We start from the raw sequence: 15,106 nt of genomic DNA, 5'->3' as shown, positions 1-15,106 counted from the left end.
AAACCTTCTGGTAAGAAAAAACTATTTTGCCAGTATGAGCGCAGACATTGTCTGCAACTCAGCAAATGTTGAAGGCAAAGACATAATATGTTTATGTTGTACTTGGGTCTGGATTTAGCAGTTGCCATTACAAATCTAATATCGACAGTAATAAAAAACAAATAGGCCTGGTGCCAGTTTATGTCAGCAAAACAGACAGCATAATGTTTAGGTTTCCTATAACCTGATTGTTTTATTAATTATTATTATTATTATTATTATAGTGTTACTTATTATGATTACTACTCACTCTTAAGCACTCCATGAGCTTTTTACTGTCGTACTTGTCTTCTCTCTCAAAGCAAAATTAGATCTCCAGCATTCCCTTGAGAGCAGGCAAGTCTAACTCGTACTCTTGAGCGAGTCTTTGATGAATACTCACTGCGTCTTTGCTGTGTCTTCGCTGATTTCTCACTTCTCCACATTCTCTTCTGCAGGAAGGTGGAGAGAACTGCAAACTTCAGGAATAAAGAGAGGTGAAGAGCATAGACAGATCTGCCATGTAGGTGTAGTATAGCTAGTCTGGCTAAGATTGGTGGAAGTCCCTGGACAAAAATATCTGTAATTGTATACTTTATTGAAGGCACCAGTGGCACATCAATAGGTCATCAGACTCTTTCATCAACCTCCATAATAGAAGGCAGATTCAGATTCCAAAATGTATCTAAATTTCAACATTAATTCAGACCTCAGACCAGGCCACATGATAAATTCAGACACATAGCAGGCCGCTTAAATTGCGGTTCCTGATTTCTTGAAGGTGCAGTTGAACAAGAGATAGAGACGAGACACAATATGACATCCCCAAAGCCTGGGGTGATAAGTATTTGGTGGCCCAGTACAGGAGTTGCACCCCTGTACCCTAGCTGCCCTGTCAGGCAGACTCCATCCTGTGACCCCTTTAAGACCTGTTGTCATGTGATTGTAATCAGGGAAGGTACCACTGACCATGTGACCTACAGGGTGACCTATGGGACCCCTCAGTCCTCTTGGAGTCTTTTCTGAGATTCAGTGCAGTCCAGTCCTGTCAGAGAGTGTCTGGTGCCCCAAGGAGGCCTGAACTCTACCACATAGTCACAGATTCTCAAGTCCATTGCCCCACAGGTCAAGTCAAAGCCTGGTAAGCTACAGAAAGGAGGTGAAGTCAGTCGTAGTCTGGCATAGTCAAGTTAGTCCAAGTCAATCTGTCTCAAGTCAGCTTGGCTCTGCAACAAATCGTCCCAGTCCACCATAAGTCCCAGCAAGCCCTGTGGTCTATGAAGTCACTGGTCACCTCCGTGGGCCTGGCTGAACTGTATAGACTGTTACACCTGTCTGACTAAGTAAAGCTGCCGTTTTTCCATAACTTGGCGTTGGAGTCATCATTTGCCCCCATGCCTAGCACAGGATCCAGAGGGTGGTGTAAAGGATAAACCATGCCCTGGTGTCATGAACACAAGAGGTTAATGCCATCTGCCCCTATGGTTATACCATCTGCCCTGCATCACACCCTCACCACAACCTTTGGCGTCCTACGAACAAGATACGGGTGTGCGCCTTTTGCAAAAAGTACCCCCCTCAGTCTGAACTGTGTCCAGTATTGCAGAGTAAAATGCACGAGCGACAAAAATTGCGCCAGAAAGTGTACGGGCCTTTGTCAGTGAAAAGTGTTTATTTTGAGGCGCTTGTGAAATAGAGGGGGAGGTGAAGAAAAGACTGCCATGAACTGTATAGAGTCTGTAGCTGAAAGAGTTAATCTGGTCCGGTGTTTCCCACGCACAAGTCATCGCAGCTCCGCCCACATCAGTCCCCAGTGGTGAGGCCTCTTCAATCAAATGAGGAGGAACCAAAGAGCCGTCCTGTGTTGCACAGGGGAAGATTTTGCTGACCAGACCTAGACAAAAAGTTCCCTGGGCGCAGCAATCATGGAGGTTCCAGCTTCTGCGCCCATCACCGACAGTCACCCACAAAGCCCTGCTGCATCACAGGCTCCGCAACCACCACCAATCATCAGTATCAAGTCTTTGGTGCCCAAGTCTTTCATAACTGTCACGTTACTGTTTGCAGGTCTGGTCGCAAGACTGTTCATCACAGGGTACCTGCATAATAGAGGGGGAATGTCCACTATAGTACCCCCATCAGTCAAACCAGAGGTGCTGCAGCACTTCATCAGTTCTCTTAAAGGGGAACACACCTTATTCTTCTAAAAGCGACAGCGAATTAAAAAATCAACGGAATGTCTGAGCACAGCACCACAGATCAACCGGGTGCCAGTGCACCTTCATCTTCAGCGGTGAGGTCATCACCTGCTCCAGTAGCCAAGGTCCGGCCCCCCTGCCTCCAGCCAGCATCAACAGTCCTGGTGTTTCCACGTCTGCACCGGTATTCATGGGGAACCCTGTCCTTCCTATTTACAATGGATACCTCTTTACCCTGATGAGGGATTTCAGAGAGAGGATCCAGAGTTTGTTTGTCTTTAACTATTTTCCTCCTAACCAAAAGGTGCAACTGTTAACAGGACAACTCCAGGCACCTGCACTAGATGAAGTCCGCACCTCGCGAGCATCTGAGAAGGCGACGGTGGAGCAGATCTTTGAAGGACTGTACCAGGTATTTGAGTCACATTCTACATCAGAGGTAAGTCACTGACTGTATGAAAGGTGACAAAATCCAGGTGAGACCTTGAAAGCGTATGCTGTGACTCTACAGAATGCCCTAGAGACTGTCCAGAAATTAGATGGTATAACTCCCGAGCAGGGCAACAAAGTGTTAATGGACAGATTTTTCGATGGAGCTCATAACAAGTGGAACAATGCCCAATTGAGAATGTTAGCACTCCAAAACCCTAACATGTAATTCCCTGCTTTTAAGAGACTGGCTATCCAAGTGATCGACTCAGGCACTGAGTTAGAGGAAGCTTGTACTCACCTTATACCTGTTCAAGAGCCACTAGGGGTGGTAGCCAGGCCTATATCATCACAGTCCACTGCCCCAGTGCAACCTACTTTGCCAGCCACTGCAGCCTTAGATCTACAGAGTGTTACACAGGACATTGAGCAATTGACCAAGGCTGTTAAGGATCTTGCCACCCGGCCTGCTCCACCTGACCATGAACCACCCCTGCCTAAGAAACCGTCCCCTACTCCTGCTCCCCATAATCCCAATCACCGTACTCCTCCACCTAATAAATATTCGGGGACTCAGAGACCTTTCTGCACCTATTATAATAAAACATCCATTGGAAAATGCAGTGCTGGGATTTAAACGGATTCACCCTGAGGTCGAGCACTAGCCCTCAGGAAAACAGTGATCAGGACCAAATCAGGACTCTCACTTTTATGTTCCCTTCTGCCCCCTTGTAAAAGTAATTGTAGAAGGTGTACCTTTAGAGGCGTTAATATATGCAGGGTCACAAGTGTCTACCATATCTAAACGTGTTTTCTATCAACATTTGGATGCTAGTTTATTATGTGAGCCTGATGATGTTAATTTCAGGGTAGTTGCAGGTAATGGGCAACAAGTCCCCAGACATGGATACTGGGAGCCAACTATTCAGTTGGGAGAGCATGTACTTACCGGGCATGGAGTGATTGTAACTAATGTGATGGATAAGGGGTCTGTTGATTTTGTATTGGGGATGAAATAGTTTCACTGAGATATTAGATGCTTTCTATGCCTCTCTTCCCCATATGTCCCCTTCAGACCAGCGGGCTGTGCAGTACCACTTGAAAGTTCTACAGGCGGAGCAGAAGTTTGCCAACAAGCAAGATTAAATCTGCAGAGTACGAGTTCAGGTCGGTGAACTTTTAACCCAACACGGAGACCATCATCTGGTGTTGTGCATGTCCCGGAATCAAGAATAGGGACTATGAGGCCCTGCTGGAACCTATACAGTTAGAAGATCATCCTCTTGTCCGAGCTACGAGAAGTCTTGTCACTGTCACCAACGGGAGAGTCCCGGCGCGGTTAGTAAACCTGTTTGATTCTGCTACTGTCCTACCCAAATACACTCCAGTGGCTCAGTTGTACCTCCTAGAGCCGAAAGACATTGTGACAGAACGTCTGGTGGCCAGGCAGTGTGCAGCTCATGTTTCTGATGGATCCAGTGCTAACCCTTCAGAGCCCTGGTGAGCACAGCTCCAGGTTGGGGACGACACCACTCCAAGAGACCAGGTCAATGGAGTCATCAATGTTGCTAAAAGATATCATTAGAGATGTCGCAAATTGTTCGCCGGCAAACAGTTCCCGGCGAATTTAGCATGTTCGCGTTCACCTCGCCGGGCGAACATATGTGAAGTTCGATCCGCCCCCTATACATTAACATTGCGGTAAACTTTCACCCTGTGAGTCAGAGTCAGCAGATACATTACAGCCAATCAGCAGCAGTCCCTCCCTTCCAGACCCTCGTACCTCTTGCACGGACGCCATTTTACCCTCATTCGGCATGCTGCAGGCTTAGGAAGTGGAGAGTAAGAGAAGCTGCTCCTGCTGTATAGGGAAAGCGATAGCTAGGTTGCTGTTAGGGGATGTATTCAGGGTCCAGCTTACTCCTAAAGCACTAGTGTAACATCTGCTTTAAGGACAGCACCCAAAAAAGCCCTTTTTAGGGCTCAAATATCAGTCCGCGTGTCTTGCAACAGCTGGAGGCACACTGGTTGGGAGGGAACCGCAGGTTAAAAGGGGCACTCCAGTATAAAACTTAAGTTCCTTCAAGCAACTAACTACTACAGTATTCAAAGGGCTGAAAGATATCAGTGCGTGTGTCTTGCAACAGCTGGAGGCACCCTGGTTGGGAGGGAACCACTGGTTAAAAGGGGTACTCCAGTATAAAACTTAAGTTCCTTCAAGCAACTAACTACTACAGTATTCAAAGGGCTGAAAGATATCAGTCCGTGTGTTTTTCAACAGCTGGAGGCACCCTGGTTGGGGACAACTGCTTAAAAGGGGAACTCCGCTGGCAAGCTTTTTTCTTTAAAGCAACTAACTACTACAGTATTCAAAGGGCTGAAATATATCAGTCCGTGTGTTTTGCAACAGCTGGAGGCACCCTGGTTGGGGACCACTGTTTAAAAGGGGAACTCCGCTGGCAAGCTTTTTTTCTTTAAAGCAACTAACTACTACAGTATTCAAAGGGCTGAAATATATCAGTCCGTGTGTTTTGCAACAGCTGGAGGCACCCTGGTTGGGGACCACTGTTTAAAAGGGGAACTCCGCTGGCAAGCTTTTTTTCTTTAAAGCAACTAACTATTACAGTATTCGAAGGGCCGAAATATATCAGTCTTTGTGTTTTGCAGCAGCTGGAGGCAACCTGGTTGGGTAACACTGCTTAAAAGGGGAACTCCGCTGGGAAGCTTTTTTGCTCATTGTCATACTAGTACAAGTCCTATTTGGTGTGACTTTTGTGCAAATAAAAAAAAATACCTTTTTTGGCTGTTAAAAAAAAAAACAGTCACTGTCAGTTCACGTCACAGTTGCCAGTTTTTTTGCCTGCAGGGCAAATTGTGTCACCCTAGTGCAAGTCACATTTGGTGTGACAATTGTGCAAATTTATCCCAAAAAATTACAGGCAGAGGAAGGCCACCCCACAGGGGCCATCGTGGTGCTGGGATTCCCTTTGGCCCTAGAATGGCCAGTGTTCAGAGGCCACGTACCCTGAACCCCCAAAGTTCTGAGGACATAGTTGACTGGCTATCACAAGTCACCCAATCTACTACAGCTTCCGCTCGGAACCTTGACGCACCATCCTTCTCCTCTAGCTTAGCTTTGGGCACCTCTCATGCTTCCACTTGCCCGCCTGCCGCCACCACCAACACTAGCACCACAGCAGCGTTACTTGATCCATCAGAGGAGTTATTTACACATCAGTTTGAAGACATGAGTGATGTGCAACCATTATTGCAAGAGGATGTAGTTAACAGGGCTATGTCTCAGTCAGGCATCATTACACACATGGACGTACGGTGTGATGATGATGTTGTACCCGCTGCTGCTTCCTTTCTTGAGGTGTCAGATAGCGGTGAAGGTGTTGATGATGATGATGTGTCCGTGGATGCCACGTGGGTGCCCGCTAGTAGAGAAGAAGAACAGGGGGAAAGTTCAGATGAGGAGACAGAGAGGAGGAGGAGAGGAGTTGGAAGCAGGGGGAGGTCGTCGCAAGGAGCCAGTGGCACAGTCAGACAGCATGCACTGGCACCCGGGGTCAGCCAGACGGGACGCAAATCAACACATGCTGTTGCCACCACCAGAATGCCGTCATCGCAGAGCTCAACAGTGTGGCATTTTTTTTGTGTGTCTGCCTCTGACAACAGCGAGGCCATTTGCAACCTGTGCCAGAAGAAACTGAGTCGTGGGAAGTCCAAAACCCACCTAGGCACAACTGCTTTGCGAAGGCACATGATGTCACATCACAAACGCCTATGGGATCAACACGTCAGTACAAGCAGCACACAAAGTCAAAGCCGCCATCCTCCTCCTGGTCCAGCATCTTCAGTCAGGTCAACCACTGCTGCCCTCCTTGCCCCCTCTCAACCATCCGCCTCTCCGTCTTTCGCCTTGAGCAGTTCCTGCTCATCTGCCCACAGTCAGGTGTCTGTCAAGGAGATGTTTGAGCACAAGAAGCCATGTCTCAAAGTCACCCCCTAGCCCGGCATCTGACAGCTGGCTTGTCGGAACTGCTAGCCCGCCAGCTGGAGAGTCTGAGGCCTTTAAAACATTTGTAGCCATTGGGACACCGCAGTGGAAGGTACCCGGCCTAATTTTTTTTGCACAAAAGGCAATCTCTAACCTTAACTCCATTGTGCAAAAGGAAATTATGGCATGCAAAAGGAAATTATGGCATGTCTGGCACACAGTGTAGGGGCAAGGGTCCATCTGACCACTGATACCTGGTCTGCGAAGCATAGTCAGGGCAGGTACATCACCTACACTGCACATTGGGTAAACCTGGTGACGGTTGCCAAGCTTGGAACGCGTGGCTCTGCAGAGGAATTGGTGACACCGCCACGACTTTCAGGCAGGCCTGGTGCCACCTCCTCTACTCCTCCTACTCCATCCTCTTCCATAACCTCCTTGGCCGAGTCCTCTACCACTGCTGCGTCTTGCTCCACATCACCGGCACCCCCCCAGCTCCCCAGGTGCTATTCCACATCCCGGATACGGCAGTGTCACGCCATCTTGGGGTTGACTTGCCTCAAAGCGGAGAGTCACACCGCACCAGCGCTCCTGTTGGCTCTGAACGCACAGGTGGACCAGTGGCTGTACCAACTGGAGATCGGCAAGGTGGTTTGTGACAAATTTGTTGGCGGCATTGAGGTTGGGCAAGTTGACACATGTGCCGTGCATGGCACATGTGTGTAATCTGATTGTACAACGCTTTGTGCTCAAATACCCAGGCTTACAGGATGTCCTGAAGCAGTCCAGGAAGGTGTGTGGCCATTTCAGGCTTTCCTACATGGCCATGGCGCACTTGTCAGATATCCAGGGGTGAAACAACATGTCAGTGAGGCGCTTGATTTGCGACAGCCCGACACGTTGGAATTCAACACTCTTAATGTTCGACCGCCTGCTCCAACAAGAAAAAGCCGTCAAAGAATATTTGTATGACTTGGGTGCTAGGACATCATCTGCGGAGCTGGGAATTTTTTTTGCCACGTTACTGGACGCACATGCGCAATGCCTGTAAGCTCATGCGTCCTTTTGAGGAGGTGACAAACCTGGTCAGTCGCACCGAAGGCACCATCAGCGACATCATACCGTTTGTTTTCTTCCTGGAGTGTGCCCTGCGAAGAGTGCTGGATCAGGCAGTAGATGAGCGTGAAGAGTTGTGGACACCATCACCACCAGAAAAAGCCTTGTCAGCATCGCTTGTTGGACCTGCGGCAATGCTGGAAGTGGATTTTGAGGAAGAGGAGTCAGAGGAGGAATGTGGCTTTGAAGAGGAGGAGGAAGACCAACCACAACAGGCATCCCAGGGTGCTCCTTGTCACCTATCTGGTTCCCGTGGTGTTGTACGTGGCTGGGGGGAAGAAGATGATACCTTCCCTGACATCACTGAGGACGAGGACAAGGAACGGGACATGAGTAACTCGGCATCCAACCTTGTGCAAATGGGGTCTTTCATGCTGTTGTGCCTGTTGAGGGACCCTGTCATGATTCGACTGACTGGAGGTGGATCCTCTGTGCCAGAGAGGGATTGGCGTGGACCGTGTCGGTGGACCGGTTCTAAGTTGCTACTGGTATTCACCAGAGCCCGCCGCAAAGCGGGATGGTCTTGCAGCGGCTGTAGCAACCAGGTCGTATCCACCGGCAAAGGCTCAACCTCTCTGACTGCTGAGATAAGCGCGGTACAAGGGAGTAGACAAGAGCAAGGTTGGACATAGCAGAAGGTCAGGGCAGGCAGCAAGGATCGTAGTCAGGGGCAACGGCAGGAGGTCTGGAACACAGGCTAGGAACACACAAGGAAACGCTTTCACTGGCACAATGGCAACAAGATCCGGCAAGGGAGTGCAGGGGAAGTGAGGTATAAGTAGGGAGTGCACAGGTGAAGATACTGATTAGGCCTGCTGCGCCAATCAATGGCGCAGTGGCCCTTTAAATCGCAGAGACCCGGCGCGCGCGCGCCCTAAGGAGCGGGGCCGCGTGCGCCGGGACAACACAGACGGAGAACGGGTCAGGTACGGGAGCCGGGATGCGCATCGCGAGCGGGCGCGTCCCGCATCGCGAATCGCATCCCGGCTGGGAGTAATATCGCAGCGCACCCGGTCAGCAGGTCTGACCGGGGCGCTGCGAATGAGAGGACGCTGCGAGCGCTCCGGGGAGGAGCGGGGACCCGGAGCGCTCGGCGTAACAGACCCTTTTATTTTGAAAAGGATTTCTTTGTGTTTTTCACCGTCCTGCATTATAGAGTCTTCTGGACCTTATGATAATTTAAACTTGAATTTTCAAGAGTACTAACCATTACAAGGGAACGCTTGTTGCGTGTGATTTTTTAACTTAAATTTTCAAAAGTAAAATACAGAGAGGGAAGAACTCTGTTTCTTTATTTGATGAAAAATTTTATTTAGAAAATAATTTCTCTGTCTGTTTCTCCGTCCTGCATTACAGAGTCTTCTGGACTCTTGGATATGCGCTTGCTTAATTTTTCTGGCCTCTGGTGCTGCACTTTTTATGCTGCCACAATTTGTCTGGGTGCTGCTATAGCTGCGGCTGCAACAATACCAAATTTTTGAGCCATGTGTACATGCCTAATTTTTCTGGTACTCTCTGCTGACATCTCTGTCCATTTTAGCAACTGGGCATATTAAATGTATGGTAAGGGTAGCATGGTGGCTCAGAGGTTAGCACTGCTGACCTGAACTTGGGTTCAAATCCCACTATGTGCTGCCTAAAGGGGGGATCTAACTATGTGAGGTCTAAAGGGGGATGTAACTATGTGCTGCCTAAAGGGGGGCTCTAACTATGTGCTGCCTAATATGGGGGAATCTATGTGCTTGCCTAAAGGGGATCTAACTATGTGATGCCTAAAGGGGGCTCTATGTGCTGCCTAAAGGGGGTTACAGCACGTTATTCCAAAGAATTTAGGAATAATAGGTGATTTATGCCCTTTATGGATTAAAGCCAGACTCTGCATCCACTATGTAATTTTCCATGGGAGTTTTGCCATGGGTCCCCCTCCAGCACGCCACAGTCCGTTCACCGATCGCAAACCGAAAATTTTATGTCCGCGACATCACTAGATATCACAAAACTTTCAGCAAGCACCCCACAGACTTTGGGAAACGTAAATGATCCAACATCGGATTCTCACGGGCGACAGTTCGCCTATCAAGGAGAGCCACCGCCCAGTTGTGCAAGGCATGTACCAGACTGTCAAGAAGATGCTGACCGACATGAAAGAGGCAGATGTAATATAAGAAAGTCAGAGAGTCCCTGGGCAGCACAACTTGTCTTGGTTAAAAAGAAAGACGAAACCATCCGCTTCTGTGTCAACTACAGGAAACTGAACAATGTCCCACATAAGGATGCTTATCCTTTGCTTACGGCCCTCAGGTCTGCCACTTACTTCTCCACACTGGATTTGACCAGCGGATACTGGCAAATGCCCATGGCCGTGGCGGATCGGGGCTATGTAATGCCCCTGCTACGTTCCAGCATCTGATGGAAAGATGCCTGGGTCATTTGAATTTTCCTAAGTGTCTTGTTGTACCTGGATGATGTCATTGTGTATTCCAAGTCTTACCACGAACACCTCAGTCATGTGTCAGATGTCTTTCAAGTATTGATTAAGCATGGGTTGAAGATCAAACCATCAAAGTGTCACTTGCTAATACCTCAAGTCCATTACTTGGGACATGTTGTCAGCTCAGAGGGAGTCCTGCCAATTCCTGAAAAGGTGGGTGCTGTCAAGAACTGGCCTACCCAGCGCACAGTGAAGAATGTCAAGAGCTTCCTGGGATTCGCTGGCTACTACTGCTGCTTCATCCCACACTTTGCCCAAATTGCAGAACCCCTCACAGCTCTCCTATGGGGTACGGCAAAGGAGAATTACAATGGAAGACTACCTATTGAATGAGAGAGCGTTCCGAGCTCTTAAACGTCTGCTGACAGAACCACCCATCTTGGCGTATCCAGACTACAGTCAGCCTTTCCGGCTATATACTGATGCCAGTTTTGAAGGTCTGGGATTTTATATGTTATATAGTCTTATAATGTAATTATAATATCAAATTACCCAGTTGCTCATTGACAGGACGGGTTATTTTCTAATATATATTGACATGGAAATTTTAGCAGACGTGGATGATTTCTAATGGTGTTTTTCCAGATCATTATCATAGGTGTGTAATGCTAAATTGTACAATCCTTCATCTCAAATGCTGCATGTTGGAGTGGACCTAACAGCTTCATGGTCAGATCAGGCTGTAAATTAAATGTTAACTGTTCTCTTAACCTACAGGAAGGGTTCTCAAAATTGAGCTTGTATTTTTATGGCCTTCAGGATTTCTAGATTACTTGTAATAGACTTTTTATGCAACAAGGCAACTGTCGCACAACTTAATTGGAATGCCATGTCGAATTTTTAAATTAAGAATCTCGTACTCAAGCATCGCTGCTTTTTTTCATTAGAGGAGTGAAAACTTAATTGAATCCCGCAACAAAAATACTACACATCTTTAATTAAACAGGAGCATTTCACAAACTATTTTTCCGAGAGGCTGATTTAATTATTTAAAATATATTTTGAGTCGTTATAGGGAAAATCTGAAAAGAATATTTCTACAAGTGTCATTTTATATTCCAATAACAGCATAATGATTCTGGATTTACGGCTGGCAGTGTGTAGGATGAAGAAAAGGGAAATGCAATGAAAATTAAATGGCTTGCAGTTAGACTCTCGGTTTTGCTAAAATACAAAAACAAAATGAAAATGTATACAAAAAAAAAAGAGATTTGGCTTGATACATCATGGGCATTGAAAATACACAATTTCAACATTTCTGTTCACTGCACAACATGATGCTCCATCTCATATAACCCACAGCACCTACTGCCCAAAATACTTCCTTCATGCTGTGGGGGAATAACTATAGTAATTGCAGAGGGGGCCTATGCGGGCCAAAAGGTTCTTTTGCCCTCTAATAGGGGAATTTTTGTAAAGATAAAAATTGATATGATGTTGTGCATGAAATGAAAACAACCAAACAATACTTACCTACTTCTATTCCCCATAGCTTCTGTTTAGCACACTGTTGATCATTGTTTTTGCTAGCTTCTGGGTCAGGGTGTTGGAGCAGGACATGCCTGCTCAGATATTCTTTAGCCATGGCGGGACATAACCTCCAGATGAGTGTTGATGAGCTGAGTGTTCATGTGATAAATGAGATTGGGAGAGATAACTGTTGGCTAAACGAGCCTCCTTTAGAGTACACATGCCTAATGTGACATCTCCATTTTGCCTGGTCCCCCATGGCTACAACCATCTTACGGCATCCAATGAGACAATTAAAGGGGGTTTCCAGGATCTTTTTTTATTTGACTGTGCTACAGGGGCTGTAAAATTGTGTAGTTCATAATATAGTGTGTGTTCCTGTGTGTGACGCTCATCTCGCAATTCTTCTGTGATTATCACCCCAATATTAATTTTTAACAGCATACAAAATTACTCATGTCTTGGGATTTCCCAGGTTGCAGTGCATGGAGACTTGACATCACTAGTCACGTGATCAGAAGGAGCCTGTCCGGCTTGGATTTAGCAACAGCTGTTGGCCCCCTGTTTTCAAAACAATGGGGGATATTTATCCAAAAATTTAGATTGGTTTTTCCTGTCTAAATTTGTCGCACAGAAAGTCGCAGTTTAAATATGTGCGACTTTTCTGCAACTTTTGTTGCTTTAGAGGATTTTTAGAACATGATGCATTCTAGTCTATTTTAGTGCATTCTAGTCTATTTTAGATGGAAAAATGCATTGGTGCTGAATTTATCAAAAGCGACTTATCAGCGACAAGTCGCATCAGCTGAAAAAATGTCGAAATGTAAGACCATGCTGGAGCAGGTTTAAATACAGTCTAAAGCATAGATCCCGAAGTCTGTGCACAGAATTTATCAAGAGCCATGCACCTTTTGATAAATTAGGCGCACAATAGACCAGCCTAACCCTCTGTAGTTTGGTCTATATTGATGGGGGACATAGACAGCTTTGATAAATATACCCCACTGTGTTTCAATGGGTGTGGTGGCTGATGTGTGGGAAGAAGGAAAGTGATCTAAAACTTTCAAGCATGGAACTGTGGGATGTGTAGTTTAGAGAACAAATCCAATAGGAAATACCCAGTTCTGATAGGTAAGTACTAAAATCACCTTATAGTGGATAGCATTAGCCCCTTTAACCATGATTAACTGTATATTGCTGGTTACTCCCTACTGTGTATGCAAGCAAGGGGGTTTGTGTGAAGCGTGTGCTCTATTGTTGTCAGGGTCACAGTCCAGAGAGGAAACCAGGAAGTGATCTATGAGGAGGAAGAACGCCAAAGGGATGTGGGTAATTTTACCTAAAACAAACAAACAAAACCTCGCAAATTTGTACTCCTTTATTCATGTGTATGTTATATACATAATTGCTACCAACTTTGCTTCATGGGAAAACTTTAGACTCTGCAACTCAGTTTACATTTTAACAATCTAAGGACTCAGAGGAGTTCACATTTCAGAGGAAGAGGTCAACACATTTTTGGGATAAAACTTTTGATACTCCATATTGGAGAGCCAGATCACTGAACCATAACATAAGAAACTATAGATTTACTGCTTCTAGTAACCTGTTCTTAAACTTCTATAAATGATACATTGATTTATCCACATTGAACAATTATATTTTTGCCTAGTGATGATAATAATCATTCTTTATTTATATAGCGCACACAGATTCCTCAGCACTGTGCACTCAAATTTGTCTCTGTCTCCACTGGGGCTCACAATCTATATCTGTGGGTTCATTTTGAAGGAAACCCACACAACACATAGAGAACAAACAAACTCTTTGCAGATATCATCTTTGGTGGTATTTGAACCTAGGACCCCAACCCGGCAAGGCAACAATGCTTACCACTGAGCCGCCATGCTCATTATGGCTGACTTTCCATTTATCTCCATATTAATATTTCTTTCTTTATTTTTTTTTACTTTCTCTGAGATGTGGAGTATGTGAATAAGGTATAACCAATAGAAAATATAAATTAAATATTCCTATGTGGCCCTTGGAAAGTGGTGGACCAACACTGGTCAGTCCCATTTTATTTGCTTCTGGGTGATTAAAACCAATGCCAGGCTCAACTCTACAGGGCAACTGCACTGTTAAAGGGGTATTCTGGCCAAAGACATCTTATCCAAAGATGTCTGATCGCGAGAGGGCCCACCGCTGGGACCCTCTGCGATCTCTGTGCAGCACTCGCATTCTGTGTGGTACTGCTGCTCCAACACCAATGGTCCCATTGGGTTATGGGTTCAATAGTAAATTTTCCAATCCCCTTCTGGGAGGAGATCCTCCCTTCCGGGGAGCAATACCCTGTCTGTAACCCAATTAAAATATAACTTTTATTCTTATTACTTAAAAGGTCTATCTGTGATTGTGAAACTTATATATATTTAAAATTATCAGGAGAGACAGTGTGTCTTCTTGTGTATGCCCACTTAGTGGTGCTATAGTGCTGGTGTAGGAGTTATCTTGTTTCTCACTGTGTGTGGTCAGTGTGTCACTCTGCCATCACACAGTAACTCCGCACCCTTGATACACACTGTCTTCCTGTCTAAAATCTTGATAAATTGCTCTAACGTTTCGTTAGAAAACTAACTTCTTCGGAGAGCTGCCTAATATGGCGTTCAGCGTGCGGCACTGCCTTTTATAACCCTGTATCTGTGCATCACTTCCGATGCGCCGAATGAAGGGTTGGGGTCCAATCAGGACGTGGTTGGCAATCCGTGTGTTCCGGACGCCATTATCGCGCATGCCCCGTCTTCTTATGATCCCGGGCATCTTCTTTTCGCTATTGCGCACGCGCATTACAAAACAACTGGAGTCAGAAATACAACAAATTCAAAATTTCTCCAACAACCCTGAGTTTGGCAACCTTGAAAATAAACTACAAAAAAACCTAGAGGCATATAGGAGTGAATTAAAAGAAAGAAAACATAACAAGTACATCCGTGATTTCACGGACTTTGCAACAGGCAGAGTATACTCATATAAGGAGAAACAGAGAGCCAGGGAGACGTGGAGAGCCCCTAGAGGACCACCTGCAACAGAATCAGACACCTCAGGTACTGAGGAGATACAATCCGACTCAGGAAGCGTATCGGATTCAGGCACAAAAAGAAAGTATCAGGGTGGTAGATATAGGGGAGCGGGTAATAAGCCCCCCTACAAGAAACCACCACCGAACAGACCCCAGGCGACAAACACAGCATGCAACAATACAAGACCATTTGTGCAATCCTCTATACCTGGGTCCAACTATGCAACATATGCTGCCCCTGGGATGATGCCTCCTTACCCGCAAACACAACCTGCTCAAATATAACCAACCAATTCTCAAAA

The sequence above is a fragment of the Hyla sarda genome, chromosome 11 (genome assembly GCF_029499605.1).
Source record: "Hyla sarda isolate aHylSar1 chromosome 11, aHylSar1.hap1, whole genome shotgun sequence".
Taxonomy (NCBI): Eukaryota; Metazoa; Chordata; class Amphibia; order Anura; family Hylidae; genus Hyla; species Hyla sarda.
This window is presented reverse-complemented; position numbering follows the sequence as displayed.